This window comes from Triturus cristatus, chromosome 5_2, assembly GCF_964204655.1.
Source record: "Triturus cristatus chromosome 5_2, aTriCri1.1, whole genome shotgun sequence".
Lineage (NCBI taxonomy): Eukaryota > Metazoa > Chordata > Amphibia > Caudata > Salamandridae > Triturus > Triturus cristatus.
The window spans coordinates 576,966,159-576,980,567 of NC_140588.1; the positions used below are offsets into that span (position 1 = coordinate 576,966,159).

The following is a 14,409-nucleotide window of genomic DNA, read 5'->3' on the forward strand; positions in this document are numbered from 1 at the left end:
TCTACGTCTTAGAGGGATCTTCCCTGACCGGGAATCGAACCCGGGCCGCGGCGGTGAAAGCGCCGAATCCTAGCCACTAGACCACCAGGGAGGAGATGCTCTTGTGAGCCTGCCTTGCTCACTTCCTTATTGTGACTAAGCTAACTCCACTGTATAGATTGCCCATAAAGTACGAGTGGGGAAAAGTTAGGTGTCACACAGTGTGTTTGTCATAAGCAATTACCTTTATCCTCCTGCAAAAGCCTTTTTACTCTGCAATCACCTCTTGCTGGACAGCCTGCGCTGGAGCAGCCAGCATGAAAAGGGAGCTGAGTAAGGCAGGACCTAGGGTCTCACCAGGGTGGCCGAGTGGTTAAGGCGTTGGACTTAAGATCCAATGGACAGTTGTCCGCATGGGTTCGAGCCCCATCCCTGGTATGGGTTTTCAGCGGGTGTGTAGGAACTTGCAGATGCTTTTGTAAAGCATTTTCCTCTGCCCTCCTCACCCTCCCAGTGCCCTTCCTTAACAGTCCCAATTCACGTCTCAGCTGAGGGGTCTGCTGCTACTCTGCACTTAGCATGGATGTTTGCCAAAGCAATGCAGTGCCACCTACGCAGAGCCCCTGCTTAGAGAAATACACCTCCTATGTCTTTTCCCACTGAAGGGAGCAGGAGGAAGTACTTGCTTCCTGGGGAACATGGGCCTGCCACTGGAATTTGTTAACCCGCCTCTTGCGGATTTCTCCCCTTTCTTTGATTTACACCTGCAGGCTCTCCCTTGCCATCGGAGCAGGATCTGCTGATGCAGGCCCGGCTGGATCAAATGTGCAAAGGCTTGTCCCCAGGCCTCGGGAAAAAATTGAGCAGAGATTCCCGCCTCCGCCTCCTCTTGCCTTCCGAACGGGCTTCCAAACGGGCAATGCCCTGACGGGTCCCCCACGCCCCATCCTGCCCATGCCCACACCCCTGTATATGAGGGTGACCCATGTCCCTCACCCTCCATGCTCGAACGGAAGACACGTGTGTCCTGAGGGGAGCGCCAGACAGGCATTTCTCCGGCCAGGCAGACCCCTGCAGCACCCGTTAGGCTCCAAAGCCTGTACATTCCCAAGATGCCACTGGTCACTATGCAAATCAGACAGCCCTGGCCACACCCTCTCCGCCGCTGGGCTCTGCTGCTTTCGGTACGTGCAGCTCAGCTTTTTCTTACCCTGAACCAGACTTCCGTTTCAGCAAAAAGGTGGGTTGCAGTGGGTCCGGGATGCCATTTGGAGACAAAGCCTGCGGCCCTGTCAAAGATGACTTCCTGCCGCACACCATGTGGTCAGAAGCCTACGAAAAGAAGCGCACCTCGGAATACAGAATCTCACTTCCTCAAGAGCCTTGCACAAGAGATTTTCCTCCCGCCGAGGAAAGCAACTCAAAGGGAACCTTGCGAAAATCAAATTAGGAGCCAGATTGCGGGATGCTAGGCAAACTGTTTGTCAGAAAAGCAAATTCATTTTGAGAAGCCCTGACCTGCGGGAAGGAAAAGCATTCAAGGGCAGAAGAAGGACTGTTCCCTGACCGGGAATCGAACCCGGGCCGCGGCGGTGAGAGCGCCGAATCCTAACCACTAGACCACCAGGTAACCCACAGCCATACAGCAAAAGTTCCTACACTGCTCTCCTAGTGACAAAGCTCATGGGGGCTGAAAGCATATTTTATTCTACAGCGAATATGAATCAGAACTTGAAAAAACACTCATGATTCCACCAGACTGTTTGTCACTTCCAAGCACAGGCCATCCCCTCCCCCGTGCTACTGAACCGACGAATTCCTGTACAATCGGGATCCCCGGGAAATCACAAGAGGGACACCTAGTGGCCGCTGATAGCTCAAAGACAGCTGGTACACCTTCTCACACCTACCTCGTTATTCAGCTTGCTGGAAGAATACATTGCGAATGACCGATTCAAGAGTGCAAGGGAGAAGAGTGCTCCAAAGTAGATGTATACATCGCAGCCGGGTTTTCCAGCAATTTACCTTTCTGATGAGCTGGTACTGCACTTTACGCCCACATAGAGCACCTGACTGGGTGGGGGACTGCGTGCGCATGAAGGTGGCTGAGGGCAATGGGAGCAAAGCAACCTGGGACACAGGGGACCCAGCCCCTTTCCTCTGCTTTCGTCTATAGGTCGGGGTGCCTTTTTAAGGACCTTCGATTAAAAAAAGCTGAGCTGCGTGGACAAATTACACACGTCTACGTCTTAGAGGGATCTTCCCTGACCGGGAATCGAACCCGGGCCGCGGCGGTGAAAGCGCCGAATCCTAGCCACTAGACCACCAGGGAGGAGATGCTCTTGTGAGCCTGCCTTGCTCACTTCCTTATTGTGACTAAGCTAACTCCACTGTATAGATTGCCCATAAAGTACGAGTGGGGAAAAGTTAGGTGTCACACAGTGTGTTTGTCATAAGCAATTACCTTTATCCTCCTGCAAAAGCCTTTTTACTCTGCAATCACCTCTTGCTGGACAGCCTGCGCTGGAGCAGCCAGCATGAAAAGGGAGCTGAGTAAGGCAGGGCCTAGGGTCTCACCAGGGTGGCCGAGTGGTTAAGGCGTTGGACTTAAGATCCAATGGACAGTTGTCCGCATGGGTTCGAGCCCCATCCCTGGTATGGGTTTTCAGCGGGTGTGTAGGAACTTGCAGATGCTTTTTTAAAGCATTTTCCTCTGCCCTCCTCACCCTCCCAGTGCCCTTCCTTAACAGTCCCAATTCACGTCTCAGCTGTGGGGTCTGCTGCTACTCTGCACTTAGCATGGATGCTTCCCAAAGCAATGCAGTGCCACCTACGCAGAGCCCCTGCTTAGAGAAATACACCTCCTATGTCTTTTCCCACTGAAGGGAGCAGGAGGAAGTACTTGCTTCCTGGGGAACATGGGCCTGCCACTGGAATTTGTTAACCCGCCTCTTGCGGATTTCTCCCCTTTCTTTGATTTACACCTGCAGGCTCTCCCTTGCCATCGGAGCAGGATCTGCTGATGCAGGCCCGGCTGGATCAAATGTGCAAAGGCTTGTCCCCAGGCCTCGGGAAAAAATTGAGCAGAGATTCCCGCCTCCGCCTCCGCCTCCTCTTGCCTTCCGAACGGGCTTCCAAACGGGCAATGCCCTGACGGGTCCCCCACGCCCCATCCTGCCAATGCCCACACCCCTGTATATGAGGGTGACCCATGTCCCTCACCCTCCATGCTCGAACGGAAGACACGTGTGTCCTGAGGGGAGCGCCAGACAGGCATTTCTCCGGCCAGGCAGACCCCTGCAGCACCCGTTAGGCTCCAAAGCCTGTACATTCCCAAGATGCCACTGGTCACTATGCAAATCAGACAGCCCTGGCCACACCCTCTCCGCCGCTGGGCTCTGCTGCTTTCGGTACGTGCAGCTCAGCTTTTTCTTACCCTGAACCAGACTTCCGTTTCAGCAAAAAGGTGGGTTGCAGTGGGTCCGGGATGCCATTTGGAGACAAAGCCTGCGGCCCTGTCAAAGATGACTTCCTGCCGCACACCATGTGGTCAGAAGCCTACGAAAAGAAGCGCACCTCGGAATACAGAATCTCACTTCCTCAAGAGCCTTGCACAAGAGATTTTCCTCCCGCCGAGGAAAGCAACTCAAAGGGAACCTTGCGAAAATCAAATTAGGAGCCAGATTGCGGGATGCTAGGCAAACTGTTTGTCAGAAAAGCAAATTCATTTTGAGAAGCCCTGACCTGCGGGAAGGAAAAGCATTCAAGGGCAGAAGAAGGACTGTTCCCTGACCGGGAATCGAACCCGGGCCGCGGCGGTGAGAGCGCCGAATCCTAACCACTAGACCACCAGGGAACCCACAGCCATACAGCAAAAGTTCCTACACTGCTCTCCTAGTGACAAAGCTCATGGGGGCTGAAAGCATATTTTATTCTACAGCGAATATGAATCAGAACTTGAAAAAACACTCATGATTCCACCAGACTGTTTGTCACTTCCAAGCACAGGCCATCCCCTCCCCCGTGCTACTGAACCGACGAATTCCTGTACAATCGGGATCCCCGGGAAATCACAAGAGGGACACCTAGTGGCCGCTGATAGCTCAAAGACAGCTGGTACACCTTCTCACACCTACCTCGTTATTCAGCTTGCTGGAAGAATACATTGCGAATGACCGATTCAAGAGTGCAAGGGAGAAGAGTGCTCCAAAGTAGATGTATACATCGCAGCCGGGTTTTCCAGCAATTTACCTTTCTGATGAGCTGGTACTGCACTTTACGCCCACATAGAGCACCTGACTGGGTGGGGGACTGCGTGCGCATGAAGGTGGCTGAGGGCAATGGGAGCAAAGCAACCTGGGACACAGGGGACCCAGCCCCTTTCCTCTGCTTTCGTCTATAGGTCGGGGTGCCTTTTTAAGGACCTTCGATTAAAAAAAGCTGAGCTGCGTGGACAAATTACGCACGTCTACGTCTTAGAGGGATCTTCCCTGACCGGGAATCGAACCCGGGCCGCGGCGGTGAAAGCGCCGAATCCTAGCCACTAGACCACCAGGGAGGAGATGCTCTTGTGAGCCTGCCTTGCTCACTTCCTTATTGTGACTAAGCTAACTCCACTGTATAGATTGCCCATAAAGTACGAGTGGGGAAAAGTTAGGTGTCACACAGTGTGTTTGTCATAAGCAATTACCTTTATCCTCCTGCAAAAGCCTTTTTACTCTGCAATCACCTCTTGCTGGACAGCCTGCGCTGGAGCAGCCAGCATGAAAAGGGAGCTGAGTAAGGCAGGACCTAGGGTCTCACCAGGGTGGCCGAGTGGTTAAGGCGTTGGACTTAAGATCCAATGGACAGTTGTCCGCATGGGTTCGAGCCCCATCCCTGGTATGGGTTTTCAGCGGGTGTGTAGGAACTTGCAGATGCTTTTGTAAAGCATTTTCCTCTGCCCTCCTCACCCTCCCAGTGCCCTTCCTTAACAGTCCCAATTCACGTCTCAGCTGTGGGGTCTGCTGCTACTCTGCACTTAGCATGGATGTTTGCCAAAGCAATGCAGTGCCACCTACGCAGAGCCCCTGCTTAGAGAAATACACCTCCTATGTCTTTTCCCACTGAAGGGAGCAGGAGGAAGTACTTGCTTCCTGGGGAACATGGGCCTGCCACTGGAATTTGTTAACCCGCCTCTTGCGGATTTCTCCCCTTTCTTTGATTTACACCTGCAGGCTCTCCCTTGCCATCGGAGCAGGATCTGCTGATGCAGGCCCGGCTGGATCAAATGTGCAAAGGCTTGTCCCCAGGCCTCGGGAAAAAATTGAGCAGAGATTCCCGCCTCCGCCTCCGCCTTCTCTTGCCTTCCGAACGGGCTTCCAAACGGGCAATGCCCTGACGGGTCCCCCACGCCCCATCCTGCCAATGCCCACACCCCTGTATATGAGGGTGACCCATGTCCCTCACCCTCCATGCTCGAACGGAAGACACGTGTGTCCTGAGGGGAGCGCCAGACAGGCATTTCTCCGGCCAGGCAGACCCCTGCAGCACCCGTTAGGCTCCAAAGCCTGTACATTCCCAAGATGCCACTGGTCACTATGCAAATCAGACAGCCCTGGCCACACCCTCTCCGCCGCTGGGCTCTGCTGCTTTCGGTACGTGCAGCTCAGCTTTTTCTTACCCTGAACCAGACTTCCGTTTCAGCAAAAAGGTGGGTTGCAGTGGGTCCGGGATGCCATTTGGAGACAAAGCCTGCGGCCCTGTCAAAGATGACTTCCTGCCGCACACCATGTGGTCAGAAGCCTACGAAAAGAAGCGCACCTCGGAATACAGAATCTCACTTCCTCAAGAGCCTTGCACAAGAGATTTTCCTCCCGCCGAGGAAAGCAACTCAAAGGGAACCTTGCGAAAATCAAATTAGGAGCCAGATTGCGGGATGCTAGGCAAACTGTTTGTCAGAAAAGCAAATTCATTTTGAGAAGCCCTGACCTGCGGGAAGGAAAAGCATTCAAGGGCAGAAGAAGGACTGTTCCCTGACCGGGAATCGAACCCGGGCCGCAGCGGTGAGAGCGCCGAATCCTAACCACTAGACCACCAGGGAACCCACAGCCATACAGCAAAAGTTCCTACACTGCTCTCCTAGTGACAAAGCTCATGGGGGCTGAAAGCATATTTTATTCTACAGCGAATATGAATCAGAACTTGAAAAAACACTCATGATTCCACCAGACTGTTTGTCACTTCCAAGCACAGGCCATCCCCTCCCCCGTGCTACTGAACCGACGAATTCCTGTACAATCGGGATCCCCGGGAAATCACAAGAGGGACACCTAGTGGCCGCTGATAGCTCAAAGACAGCTGGTACACCTTCTCACACCTACCTCGTTATTCAGCTTGCTGGAAGAATACATTGCGAATGACCGATTCAAGAGTGCAAGGGAGAAGAGTGCTCCAAAGTAGATGTATACATCGCAGCCGGGTTTTCCAGCAATTTACCTTTCTGATGAGCTGGTACTGCACTTTACGCCCACATAGAGCACCTGACTGGGTGGGGGACTGCGTGCGCATGAAGGTGGCTGAGGGCAATGGGAGCAAAGCAACCTGGGACACAGGGGACCCAGCCCCTTTCCTCTGCTTTCGTCTATAGGTCGGGTGCCTTTTTAAGGACCTTCGATTAAAAAAAGCTGAGCTGCGTGGACAAATTACGCACATCTACGTCTTAGAGGGATCTTCCCTGACCGGGAATCGAACCCGGGCCGCGGCGGTGAAAGCACCGAATCCTAGCCACTAGACCACCAGGGAGGAGATGCTCTTGTGAGCCTGCCTTGCTCACTTCCTTATTGTGACTAAGCTAACTCCACTGTATAGATTGCCCATAAAGTACGAGTGGGGAAAAGTTAGGTGTCACACAGTGTGTTTGTCATAAGCAATTACCTTTATCCTCCTGCAAAAGCCTTTTTACTCTGCAATCACCTCTTGCTGGACAGCCTGCGCTGGAGCAGCCAGCATGAAAAGGGAGCTGAGTAAGGCAGGACCTAGGGTCTCACCAGGGTGGCCGAGTGGTTAAGGCGTTGGACTTAAGATCCAATGGACAGTTGTCCGCATGGGTTCGAGCCCCATCCCTGGTATGGGTTTTCAGCGGGTGTGTAGGAACTTGCAGATGCTTTTGTAAAGCATTTTCCTCTGCCCTCCTCACCCTCCCAGTGCCCTTCCTTAACAGTCCCAATTCACGTCTCAGCTGTGGGGTCTGCTGCTACTCTGCACTTAGCATGGATGTTTGCCAAAGCAATGCAGTGCCACCTACGCAGAGCCCCTGCTTAGAGAAATACACCTCCTATGTCTTTTCCCACTGAAGGGAGCAGGAGGAAGTACTTGCTTCCTGGGGAACATGGGCCTGCCACTGGAATTTGTTAACCCGCCTCTTGCGGATTTCTCCCCTTTCTTTGATTTACACCTGCAGGCTCTCCCTTGCCATCGGAGCAGGATCTGCTGATGCAGGCCCGGCTGGATCAAATGTGCAAAGGCTTGTCCCCAGGCCTCGGGAAAAAATTGAGCAGAGATTCCCGCCTCCGCCTCCTCTTGCCTTCCGAACGGGCTTCCAAACAGGCAATGCCCTGACGGGTCCCCCACGCCCCATCCTGCCCATGCCCACACCCCTGTATATGAGGGTGACCCATGTCCCTCACCCTCCATGCTCGAACGGAAGACACGTGTGTCCTGAGGGGAGCGCCAGACAGGCATTTCTCCGGCCAGGCAGACCCCTGCAGCACCCGTTAGGCTCCAAAGCCTGTACATTCCCAAGATGCCACTGGTCACTATGCAAATCAGACAGCCCTGGCCACACCCTCTCCGCCGCTGGGCTCTGCTGCTTTCGGTACGTGCAGCTCAGCTTTTTCTTACCCTGAACCAGACTTCCGTTTCAGCAAAAAGGTGGGTTGCAGTGGGTCCGGGATGCCATTTGGAGACAAAGCCTGCGGCCCTGTCAAAGATGACTTCCTGCCGCACACCATGTGGTCAGAAGCCTACGAAAAGAAGCGCACCTCGGAATACAGAATCTCACTTCCTCAAGAGCCTTGCACAAGAGATTTTCCTCCCGCCGAGGAAAGCAACTCAAAGGGAACCTTGCGAAAATCAAATTAGGAGCCAGATTGCGGGATGCTAGGCAAACTGTTTGTCAGAAAAGCAAATTCATTTTGAGAAGCCCTGACCTGCGGGAAGGAAAAGCATTCAAGGGCAGAAGAAGGACTGTTCCCTGACCGGGAATCGAACCCGGGCCGCGGCGGTGAGAGCGCCGAATCCTAACCACTAGACCACCAGGTAACCCACAGCCATACAGCAAAAGTTCCTACACTGCTCTCCTAGTGACAAAGCTCATGGGGGCTGAAAGCATATTTTATTCTACAGCGAATATGAATCAGAACTTGAAAAAACACTCATGATTCCACCAGACTGTTTGTCACTTCCAAGCACAGGCCATCCCCTCCCCCGTGCTACTGAACCGACGAATTCCTGTACAATCGGGATCCCCGGGAAATCACAAGAGGGACACCTAGTGGCCGCTGATAGCTCAAAGACAGCTGGTACACCTTCTCACACCTACCTCGTTATTCAGCTTGCTGGAAGAATACATTGCGAATGACCGATTCAAGAGTGCAAGGGAGAAGAGTGCTCCAAAGTAGATGTATACATCGCAGCCGGGTTTTCCAGCAATTTACCTTTCTGATGAGCTGGTACTGCACTTTACGCCCACATAGAGCACCTGACTGGGTGGGGGACTGCGTGCGCATGAAGGTGGCTGAGGGCAATGGGAGCAAAGCAACCTGGGACACAGGGGACCCAGCCCCTTTCCTCTGCTTTCGTCTATAGGTCGGGTGCCTTTTTAAGGACCTTCGATTAAAAAAAGCTGAGCTGCGTGGACAAATTACGCACGTCTACGTCTTAGAGGGATCTTCCCTGACCGGGAATCGAACCCGGGCCGCGGCGGTGAAAGCGCCGAATCCTAGCCACTAGACCACCAGGGAGGAGATGCTCTTGTGAGCCTGCCTTGCTCACTTCCTTATTGTGACTAAGCTAACTCCACTGTATAGATTGCCCATAAAGTACGAGTGGGGAAAAGTTAGGTGTCACACAGTGTGTTTGTCATAAGCAATTACCTTTATCCTCCTGCAAAAGCCTTTTTACTCTGCAATCACCTCTTGCTGGACAGCCTGCGCTGGAGCAGCCAGCATGAAAAGGGAGCTGAGTAAGGCAGGACCTAGGGTCTCACCAGGGTGGCCGAGTGGTTAAGGCGTTGGACTTAAGATCCAATGGACAGTTGTCCGCATGGGTTCGAGCCCCATCCCTGGTATGGGTTTTCAGCGGGTGTGTAGGAACTTGCAGATGCTTTTGTAAAGCATTTTCCTCTGCCCTCCTCACCCTCCCAGTGCCCTTCCTTAACAGTCCCAATTCACGTCTCAGCTGTGGGGTCTGCTGCTACTCTGCACTTAGCATGGATGTTTGCCAAAGCAATGCAGTGCCACCTACGCAGAGCCCCTGCTTAGAGAAATACACCTCCTATGTCTTTTCCCACTGAAGGGAGCAGGAGGAAGTACTTGCTTCCTGGGGAACATGGGCCTGCCACTGGAATTTGTTAACCCGCCTCTTGCGGATTTCTCCCCTTTCTTTGATTTACACCTGCAGGCTCTCCCTTGCCATCGGAGCAGGATCTGCTGATGCAGGCCCGGCTGGATCAAATGTGCAAAGGCTTGTCCCCAGGCCTCGGGAAAAAATTGAGCAGAGATTCCCGCCTCCGCCTCCTCTTGCCTTCCGAACGGGCTTCCAAACGGGCAATGCCCTGACGGGTCCCCCACGCCCCATCCTGCCCATGCCCACACCCCTGTATATGAGGGTGACCCATGTCCCTCACCCTCCATGCTCGAACGGAAGACACGTGTGTCCTGAGGGGAGCGCCAGACAGGCATTTCTCCGGCCAGGCAGACCCCTGCAGCACCCGTTAGGCTCCAAAGCCTGTACATTCCCAAGATGCCACTGGTCACTATGCAAATCAGACAGCCCTGGCCACACCCTCTCCGCCGCTGGGCTCTGCTGCTTTCGGTACGTGCAGCTCAGCTTTTTCTTACCCTGAACCAGACTTCCGTTTCAGCAAAAAGGTGGGTTGCAGTGGGTCCGGGATGCCATTTGGAGACAAAGCCTGCGGCCCTGTCAAAGATGACTTCCTGCCGCACACCATGTGGTCAGAAGCCTACGAAAAGAAGCGCACCTCGGAATACAGAATCTCACTTCCTCAAGAGCCTTGCACAAGAGATTTTCCTCCCGCCGAGGAAAGCAACTCAAAGGGAACCTTGCGAAAATCAAATTAGGAGCCAGATTGCGGGATGCTAGGCAAACTGTTTGTCAGAAAAGCAAATTCATTTTGAGAAGCCCTGACCTGCGGGAAGGAAAAGCATTCAAGGGCAGAAGAAGGACTGTTCCCTGACCGGGAATCGAACCCGGGCCGCGGCGGTGAGAGCGCCGAATCCTAACCACTAGACCACCAGGGAACCCACAGCCATACAGCAAAAGTTCCTACACTGCTCTCCTAGTGACAAAGCTCATGGGGGCTGAAAGCATATTTTATTCTACAGCGAATATGAATCAGAACTTGAAAAAACACTCATGATTCCACCAGACTGTTTGTCACTTCCAAGCACAGGCCATCCCCTCCCCCGTGCTACTGAACCGACGAATTCCTGTACAATCGGGATCCCCGGGAAATCACAAGAGGGACACCTAGTGGCCGCTGATAGCTCAAAGACAGCTGGTACACCTTCTCACACCTACCTCGTTATTCAGCTTGCTGGAAGAATACATTGCGAATGACCGATTCAAGAGTGCAAGGGAGAAGAGTGCTCCAAAGTAGATGTATACATCGCAGCCGGGTTTTCCAGCAATTTACCTTTCTGATGAGCTGGTACTGCACTTTACGCCCACATAGAGCACCTGACTGGGTGGGGGACTGCGTGCGCATGAAGGTGGCTGAGGGCAATGGGAGCAAAGCAACCTGGGACACAGGGGACCCAGCCCCTTTCCTCTGCTTTCGTCTATAGGTCGGGTGCCTTTTTAAGGACCTTCGATTAAAAAAAGCTGAGCTGCGTGGACAAATTACGCACGTCTACGTCTTAGAGGGATCTTCCCTGACCGGGAATCGAACCCGGGCCGCGGCGGTGAAAGCGCCGAATCCTAGCCACTAGACCACCAGGGAGGAGATGCTCTTGTGAGCCTGCCTTGCTCACTTCCTTATTGTGACTAAGCTAACTCCACTGTATAGATTGCCCATAAAGTACGAGTGGGGAAAAGTTAGGTGTCACACAGTGTGTTTGTCATAAGCAATTACCTTTATCCTCCTGCAAAAGCCTTTTTACTCTGCAATCACCTCTTGCTGGACAGCCTGCGCTGGAGCAGCCAGCATGAAAAGGGAGCTGAGTAAGGCAGGACCTAGGGTCTCACCAGGGTGGCCGAGTGGTTAAGGCGTTGGACTTAAGATCCAATGGACAGTTGTCCGCATGGGTTCGAGCCCCATCCCTGGTATGGGTTTTCAGCGGGTGTGTAGGAACTTGCAGATGCTTTTGTAAAGCATTTTCCTCTGCCCTCCTCACCCTCCCAGTGCCCTTCCTTAACAGTCCCAATTCACGTCTCAGCTGTGGGGTCTGCTGCTACTCTGCACTTAGCATGGATGTTTGCCAAAGCAATGCAGTGCCACCTACGCAGAGCCCCTGCTTAGAGAAATACACCTCCTATGTCTTTTCCCACTGAAGGGAGCAGGAGGAAGTACTTGCTTCCTGGGGAACATGGGCCTGCCACTGGAATTTGTTAACCCGCCTCTTGCGGATTTCTCCCCTTTCTTTGATTTACACCTGCAGGCTCTCCCTTGCCATCGGAGCAGGATCTGCTGATGCAGGCCCGGCTGGATCAAATGTGCAAAGGCTTGTCCCCAGGCCTCGGGAAAAAATTGAGCAGAGATTCCCGCCTCCGCCTCCTCTTGCCTTCCGAACGGGCTTCCAAACAGGCAATGCCCTGACGGGTCCCCCACGCCCCATCCTGCCCATGCCCACACCCCTGTATATGAGGGTGACCCATGTCCCTCACCCTCCATGCTCGAACGGAAGACACGTGTGTCCTGAGGGGAGCGCCAGACAGGCATTTCTCCGGCCAGGCAGACCCCTGCAGCACCCGTTAGGCTCCAAAGCCTGTACATTCCCAAGATGCCACTGGTCACTATGCAAATCAGACAGCCCTGGCCACACCCTCTCCGCCGCTGGGCTCTGCTGCTTTCGGTACGTGCAGCTCAGCTTTTTCTTACCCTGAACCAGACTTCCGTTTCAGCAAAAAGGTGGGTTGCAGTGGGTCCGGGATGCCATTTGGAGACAAAGCCTGCGGCCCTGTCAAAGATGACTTCCTGCCGCACACCATGTGGTCAGAAGCCTACGAAAAGAAGCGCACCTCGGAATACAGAATCTCACTTCCTCAAGAGCCTTGCACAAGAGATTTTCCTCCCGCCGAGGAAAGCAACTCAAAGGGAACCTTGCGAAAATCAAATTAGGAGCCAGATTGCGGGATGCTAGGCAAACTGTTTGTCAGAAAAGCAAATTCATTTTGAGAAGCCCTGACCTGCGGGAAGGAAAAGCATTCAAGGGCAGAAGAAGGACTGTTCCCTGACCGGGAATCGAACCCGGGCCGCGGCGGTGAGAGCGCCGAATCCTAACCACTAGACCACCAGGGAACCCACAGCCATACAGCAAAAGTTCCTACACTGCTCTCCTAGTGACAAAGCTCATGGGGGCTGAAAGCATATTTTATTCTACAGCGAATATGAATCAGAACTTGAAAAAACACTCATGATTCCACCAGACTGTTTGTCACTTCCAAGCACAGGCCATCCCCTCCCCCGTGCTACTGAACCGACGAATTCCTGTACAATCGGGATCCCCGGGAAATCACAAGAGGGACACCTAGTGGCCGCTGATAGCTCAAAGACAGCTGGTACACCTTCTCACACCTACCTCGTTATTCAGCTTGCTGGAAGAATACATTGCGAATGACCGATTCAAGAGTGCAAGGGAGAAGAGTGCTCCAAAGTAGATGTATACATCGCAGCCGGGTTTTCCAGCAATTTACCTTTCTGATGAGCTGGTACTGCACTTTACGCCCACATAGAGCACCTGACTGGGTGGGGGACTGCGTGCGCATGAAGGTGGCTGAGGGCAATGGGAGCAAAGCAACCTGGGACACAGGGGACCCAGCCCCTTTCCTCTGCTTTCGTCTATAGGTCGGGTGCCTTTTTAAGGACCTTCGATTAAAAAAAGCTGAGCTGCGTGGACAAATTACGCACGTCTACGTCTTAGAGGGATCTTCCCTGACCGGGAATCGAACCCGGGCCGCGGCGGTGAAAGCGCCGAATCCTAGCCACTAGACCACCAGGGAGGAGATGCTCTTGTGAGCCTGCCTTGCTCACTTCCTTATTGTGACTAAGCTAACTCCACTGTATAGATTGCCCATAAAGTACGAGTGGGGAAAAGTTAGGTGTCACACAGTGTGTTTGTCATAAGCAATTACCTTTATCCTCCTGCAAAAGCCTTTTTACTCTGCAATCACCTCTTGCTGGACAGCCTGCGCTGGAGCAGCCAGCATGAAAAGGGAGCTGAGTAAGGCAGGACCTAGGGTCTCACCAGGGTGGCCGAGTGGTTAAGGCGTTGGACTTAAGATCCAATGGACAGTTGTCCGCATGGGTTCGAGCCCCATCCCTGGTATGGGTTTTCAGCGGGTGTGTAGGAACTTGCAGATGCTTTTGTAAAGCATTTTCCTCTGCCCTCCTCACCCTCCCAGTGCCCTTCCTTAACAGTCCCAATTCACGTCTCAGCTGTGGGGTCTGCTGCTACTCTGCACTTAGCATGGATGTTTGCCAAAGCAATGCAGTGCCACCTACGCAGAGCCCCTGCTTAGAGAAATACACCTCCTATGTCTTTTCCCACTGAAGGGAGCAGGAGGAAGTACTTGCTTCCTGGGGAACATGGGCCTGCCACTGGAATTTGTTAACCCGCCTCTTGCGGATTTCTCCCCTTTCTTTGATTTACACCTGCAGGCTCTCCCTTGCCATCGGAGCAGGATCTGCTGATGCAGGCCCGGCTGGATCAAATGTGCAAAGGCTTGTCCCCAGGCCTCGGGAAAAAATTGAGCAGAGATTCCCGCCTCCGCCTCCTCTTGCCTTCCGAACGGGCTTCCAAACAGGCAATGCCCTGACGGGTCCCCCACGCCCCATCCTGCCCATGCCCACACCCCTGTATATGAGGGTGACCCATGTCCCTCACCCTCCATGCTCGAACGGAAGACACGTGTGTCCTGAGGGGAGCGCCAGACAGGCATTTCTCCGGCCAGGCAGACCCCTGCAGCACCCGTTAGGCTCCAAAGCCTGTA

At 53.5% G+C, this 14,409-nt stretch overlaps 16 non-coding genes across 16 annotated transcripts; 7 read left to right on the forward strand and 9 right to left on the reverse strand.

Annotated features, from left to right (window-relative positions):
* Positions 1-19: 19 nt before the first annotated feature.
* Positions 20-91, reverse strand: TRNAE-UUC (transfer RNA glutamic acid (anticodon UUC)). The gene has a single exon. It is a non-coding gene; the product is annotated as a tRNA-Glu (tRNA).
* A 243-nt stretch (positions 92-334) lies between these two features.
* Positions 335-417, forward strand: TRNAL-UAA (transfer RNA leucine (anticodon UAA)). The gene has a single exon. It is a non-coding gene; the product is annotated as a tRNA-Leu (tRNA).
* Positions 418-2,239: 1,822 nt separating this feature from the next.
* Positions 2,240-2,311, reverse strand: TRNAE-UUC (transfer RNA glutamic acid (anticodon UUC)). The gene has a single exon. It is a non-coding gene; the product is annotated as a tRNA-Glu (tRNA).
* Positions 2,312-2,554: 243 nt separating this feature from the next.
* Positions 2,555-2,637, forward strand: TRNAL-UAA (transfer RNA leucine (anticodon UAA)). The gene has a single exon. It is a non-coding gene; the product is annotated as a tRNA-Leu (tRNA).
* Positions 2,638-3,763: 1,126 nt separating this feature from the next.
* On the reverse strand, positions 3,764-3,835 carry TRNAE-CUC (transfer RNA glutamic acid (anticodon CUC)). Its single transcript has one exon. It is a non-coding gene; the product is annotated as a tRNA-Glu (tRNA).
* A 630-nt stretch (positions 3,836-4,465) lies between these two features.
* TRNAE-UUC (transfer RNA glutamic acid (anticodon UUC)) lies at positions 4,466-4,537 on the reverse strand. Its single transcript has one exon. It is a non-coding gene; the product is annotated as a tRNA-Glu (tRNA).
* A 243-nt stretch (positions 4,538-4,780) lies between these two features.
* TRNAL-UAA (transfer RNA leucine (anticodon UAA)) lies at positions 4,781-4,863 on the forward strand. The gene has a single exon. It is a non-coding gene; the product is annotated as a tRNA-Leu (tRNA).
* Positions 4,864-7,005: 2,142 nt separating this feature from the next.
* Positions 7,006-7,088, forward strand: TRNAL-UAA (transfer RNA leucine (anticodon UAA)). The gene has a single exon. It is a non-coding gene; the product is annotated as a tRNA-Leu (tRNA).
* A 1,821-nt stretch (positions 7,089-8,909) lies between these two features.
* TRNAE-UUC (transfer RNA glutamic acid (anticodon UUC)) lies at positions 8,910-8,981 on the reverse strand. Its single transcript has one exon. It is a non-coding gene; the product is annotated as a tRNA-Glu (tRNA).
* Positions 8,982-9,224: 243 nt separating this feature from the next.
* TRNAL-UAA (transfer RNA leucine (anticodon UAA)) lies at positions 9,225-9,307 on the forward strand. Its single transcript has one exon. It is a non-coding gene; the product is annotated as a tRNA-Leu (tRNA).
* Positions 9,308-10,427: 1,120 nt separating this feature from the next.
* On the reverse strand, positions 10,428-10,499 carry TRNAE-CUC (transfer RNA glutamic acid (anticodon CUC)). Its single transcript has one exon. It is a non-coding gene; the product is annotated as a tRNA-Glu (tRNA).
* Positions 10,500-11,128: 629 nt separating this feature from the next.
* On the reverse strand, positions 11,129-11,200 carry TRNAE-UUC (transfer RNA glutamic acid (anticodon UUC)). Its single transcript has one exon. It is a non-coding gene; the product is annotated as a tRNA-Glu (tRNA).
* A 243-nt stretch (positions 11,201-11,443) lies between these two features.
* On the forward strand, positions 11,444-11,526 carry TRNAL-UAA (transfer RNA leucine (anticodon UAA)). Its single transcript has one exon. It is a non-coding gene; the product is annotated as a tRNA-Leu (tRNA).
* A 1,120-nt stretch (positions 11,527-12,646) lies between these two features.
* TRNAE-CUC (transfer RNA glutamic acid (anticodon CUC)) lies at positions 12,647-12,718 on the reverse strand. The gene has a single exon. It is a non-coding gene; the product is annotated as a tRNA-Glu (tRNA).
* A 629-nt stretch (positions 12,719-13,347) lies between these two features.
* On the reverse strand, positions 13,348-13,419 carry TRNAE-UUC (transfer RNA glutamic acid (anticodon UUC)). The gene has a single exon. It is a non-coding gene; the product is annotated as a tRNA-Glu (tRNA).
* Positions 13,420-13,662: 243 nt separating this feature from the next.
* On the forward strand, positions 13,663-13,745 carry TRNAL-UAA (transfer RNA leucine (anticodon UAA)). Its single transcript has one exon. It is a non-coding gene; the product is annotated as a tRNA-Leu (tRNA).
* Positions 13,746-14,409: the final 664 nt, after the last annotated feature.